The sequence below is a fragment of the Macaca nemestrina genome, chromosome 9, assembly GCF_043159975.1.
Source record: "Macaca nemestrina isolate mMacNem1 chromosome 9, mMacNem.hap1, whole genome shotgun sequence".
Taxonomy (NCBI): Eukaryota; Metazoa; Chordata; class Mammalia; order Primates; family Cercopithecidae; genus Macaca; species Macaca nemestrina.
Window position 1 is genome coordinate 1,250,079 of NC_092133.1, and position 4,203 is coordinate 1,254,281.

Sequence of the window (4,203 nt, forward strand, 5' to 3'; positions counted from 1 at the left end):
CTGGGCTCCCTCAGGCCTGGGAGGGGCTGAGGCCCCAGCAATGGGGGCAGCCTCATCTGGGAGAGGGACCCTCCTCCTTCTCACAGGGTCTTCCCTTTTCCTCCTTTGTGGTTAGAATTAATACTGTTAACGTTCTTCTCCTGCTGTAATTAACCATCTTGTTAGCCCTGGCTGTCCAGGCTGATTTTCCCTCATTCTCTCAGTGTCCAGTGTCTGAGCCTGGAACCATCGCTTACTTAGTATTTTAGGAATTTTGACAGGAGATTTGTTTCCTGCCTCTGCCTTCTCCTGGAGATAAGGGACTGTGCCTTGGGGGACCCCCAGGCTCTACACCTGCCCATGGCCAGCAGCAGTGGGCAGAGAGGGTCCTCCCCTTGGGTCAGCCCGGCCTGGCCTCCCAGGCTCACCGGCTGCCCCTTGAGGGCCCAGAGCCGCCATTCCCTGCTGCAGGCTCCAAAGGCTGCATTCCTAAAACCCTGACTAACAGACACCTGTTCGCACAGGCCCAGCCCAGAACTGGCTCTTCCAGCCGTCTGTGAGGCCTGACCTACCACAGGAGCTGCCTCAGCCAGGTCCGGGCCACTGGAGTGCGGAGGCCGGGGGTGCCTGGAGGCAGGGGCGCTGGAGTGCTGCTGCCGCAGAGAAAGCGTTCTCGTGGTCTGGGGTTGGTCTTAAAGAAAAATGGGCAACGTGCTTCTTGTCTGAGGTTTCTGTATGAACGGGAAGCTGAGAACCCGTGTGTGCTGAGCTATCCTGGGTGCTTGTGGTCTTTTGAGAGGTGGGGAAGTGGGCGAGAGGGAGACACTGATTCAGACAAGAAAGGAGGGAAGGGGAGAGAAGAGGGAGGAGGCTGCACACAAGAAGGGGCCCAACTGGGAGCTCCCCCACCCCCCACCCCGTCAGGAAAAAGCCCAGTGGACCTCGCCCCACCAGGCCCTGCCTGAAGCACCTGGATGCCCACAGTCAGGCCCTCGATGTGACCAAGGCTAAGATCAGCCTGGCTTCCCCAGGGCCCCACTGCGCCCCAACATGCAGTGCCTCCAACCCAAGTCTGGTCCACGTGGAGGCTGAGAGCCTGTCTGCACCACTGCCTGGGGCAGCCCTCCTTGGGCCCCAGGGCTGGCTTCTGGGCCTACGGGTGACCCCTGCTGCTGGAGGGAGAGGCCCTCCGCCCAGTCCCTGGGTCTCTGGCCATCGGGCCCCGGAACTGATTCCTGATGACCCTCATATTCAAAGCTAAGGCCGGGGGGTGGGGTTCAGGAAGTCCCAGATGCAGGAATCCCAGGCACAATCCCACAGCTGGGCCTGGTGCGCCTCTACCAGGGGCTGGGCTCCGGGGCTCCCATGGGCCTCTCCCAGGGACCCCCGCCCATGCATTGATTCGTGCACTCCTGCCCTCCCGCCCAGCAGCTGCTCCTGGCCACCTTTCCCTCCTCTCATTGACCCCTGACCTGCCAATGCCAGAGGCCCCCCAGAGCCACATGGAAGGTCCTGCTCAGAGAGCACCTGGCACCTCCTGTCCCCCCTCCTGTCCCCCCTCCTGCCCCCCCTCCTGCCCCTCCTCCTGCCCCACCTCCTACCCCTCCTCCTGTCCCTCCTCCTGCCCCTCCTGTCCCTCCTCCTGTCCCTCCTCCTGCCCCTCCTCCTGCCCCTCCTCCTGCCCCCCCTCCTGCCCCTCCTGTCCCTCCTCCTGTCCCTCCTCCTGCGCCTTCTCCTGTCTCTCCTCCTCCTCCCACTTCTCCCAGCTCCCACCCTGCACTTCCTCTGTGCCCTCCCACGGTGAGGCAGCAGGGAACAGAGACCAGGCTCCTCCAGGCCCTCCCAGGCCGCTTTGCTTCCAGAGCACCCAGCAGCTGAGGCCTCCTCAGCCTTGACCAAGTGCGGGGTGCCCAGGCCCCTGCTGTGGCTCTGGAGAAAGGCCAGGCTCCTTCCCAGCAGGGTGGGCGTCCAGCCAGCCCGAGCAGCTGAAGCACTGACCTCAGGACCCCCACCTCCTGCCCACCCCACCCTCCTGTCTGGGCCAGGCCGGGGGCCAACTTGCACCTGCTGCCTGGGTCTAGCCCTCGTCTGTTCCTCCTCTTACCGCCTGGGTACCTTCGGTGCTCCACCACCTACAAGCCCCTCCAAGCTGGGACAGTGCTGGCTTGGACTGTGCCACGGGCCGTCCAGCTCAAGGCCCGGCCTTGCCAAGGCCCACAATAGCTTACCTGCCAGTGCTTCTACCCTGGGCCTCTCCAAGAAGCTGCTGGCACCTCCCCACACGCCTCTGCTCTGTAGGTCAAGGGGTCCCAGGGCCCACCCTGAGGCCCCTACCCCCTCGCCCTGGCCCCACCACAGGGCTCCTCTGCCCAGATGTCCCAGGTCCAAAGTGGAGGCTCAGCCTTGGGCCTCAGTCAGCTCCTGGCCCGGGTGTGAGGGGTGAGTTGTAGCTGCACGGCCTCACTGCCCGCCAGGCCTGCGGAAGGGAGGACACGCCCTCCCACAGACCCTGTCAGGGCGGACTGCCATGGAAGGTGTCCAGGCCCTTTTGGGCATCCCTTGCCCCCATCTAGGTCCCCAGGTACTTGCAGGAAAGAGGGGGTGAGCACAGCCTTCTCTAAGGGAGCACCGAAGTCCTGGCCAAAGTGGCCCCCCACCCTGGGCCTCCACAGTCCAAGCAGCCACCTCTTCAGTCTCTGCCCTTAATGTGAGGCAGAGTGGATAGAGGGACTCCTTCCTCTGACCAGCTGGGCAGGCAGGGAAACCCGGGCATGGGAGCCCAGGGCTGGTGGCCATGCCTGGAGGGAACTGGCTGCGTCTGCAACCCAGGCCACAGGCCCCAGGACACCCAGACCTTTTGGCAGGACCCCAGGGTTAAAAGGCAGTTTGTGGCTCCACTTCTCCCCTGATGATGGGCACCTTGAAGGGGCTCTGGGCACCAGCAGGACAAACATCATAGGGAAACTCAGCAGCCAACCTACCACCAGGACCCGCCTGTCCTCTGCCCTCCCAGACCCCTGGTCATGGGTCCAGCAAGCTCCCAGGGAGGGCATGCCAGGCGCTGGGCCCATGGACGCACTACAGAGAAACGCCACAATCGTTGGGGGCATGCGACTAAGACGTCTCCTAACCATCGGCACCCACGGGGCGCGGCTCTGTCCAAAACGGAAGGGGCCTCGTGCCCATCCCCTGCTGCTACTCCCCACCCCGCCCTCAGCCTCCTGCCGCCGGAGCTCCGCCCACCTGCACCTGACTCTTCTTCATCCCCAGCCCCATAAGCAAGACTACCTCGTGGCCAGTAGGTGCTTCCTGAGAGTTTGGGAATAACAGGGGAACTACAGCACATAGCAACAATTTTAAAAGCAAACCAGGCATCAGCCCTTGCCATCCTCAAGCCGTCACCACCCCTGCCCAGGATGGAGCTCCAGTGGCTGCACACTCCCCCCGGGGCTCGCCCTGCAGCTGCCTCTCGGCTCCTGGGAGGAAACTCCACATTTCAGCTGCTTTATACCCAGAGAAGCCTCCTGCCTCCCTCCCCAGTCCTGGCGGATCCTGGGCCTTTCCTGCCTACCTGGCCTCCTGGAAATAACTGGCCGAGCCTCTCTGTGTGTCTGGCACAGCATGGGGCCGAGGCCAGAGCCACCAGCGGTGCCCTGCAGAGAGGGTGGGGTCACAAAATCCCGCCACCACCCCCCACTGTAGAACACACCCTGGGCCCAACTGGGCCCTAGAGGTGCCCAGAGGAGGGAACTGAATTCTTCAGGAGGAATTGGAGATGCCCTTGTGGTTGAGGAGGAGCTGGGGCTGGGGCAGGGTCCGGGGCTGGGGCAGGGTCCAGGGCTGAGGCTGGGGTCGGGGCTGGAGCTGGGGCTAGGGCTGGGGCTGAGGAGGAGCTGGGGCTGGGGCCGGAGCCGGGGCAAGGGCTGGGGCGGGGGCTGGGGCTGGGTCTGGGGCCAGAACCTCCATCATTTGCTGGGCTCGTGTTCAGAAATGGAGGAATCTCAGAACTGGTCACTGTGGTTTGCAGGGTGGCAGGCCTGAAGCTGGCCCTCTCTGCAGAGGACACCTTGGGGGCTGCTGCTCAGCCTCGAGGCCAGAGACAGCTCTCACCTCCCCCACGGCCCCCGCCCCAGGAGGCTTTTAGCAGAGCCGGTTCTCTTGTCCCATCAGTATCTGTGTGGGGTCGCCCTGCTCCCCTAGGAGAGTGGGTCTGCAGGAGGGAAG

At 63.9% G+C, this 4,203-nt stretch overlaps 1 long non-coding RNA gene across 1 annotated transcript; it reads right to left on the reverse strand.

The window, feature by feature from the left end:
• Positions 1 to 216: 216 nt before the first annotated feature.
• On the reverse strand, positions 217 to 3,535 carry LOC139356030 (uncharacterized). Its single transcript, XR_011607400.1, has 3 exons — positions 3,446 to 3,535; positions 2,974 to 3,057; positions 217 to 768 (listed from the first exon to the last, which is right to left on the reverse strand). It is a non-coding gene; the product is annotated as an uncharacterized lncRNA (long non-coding RNA).
• Positions 3,536 to 4,203: the final 668 nt, after the last annotated feature.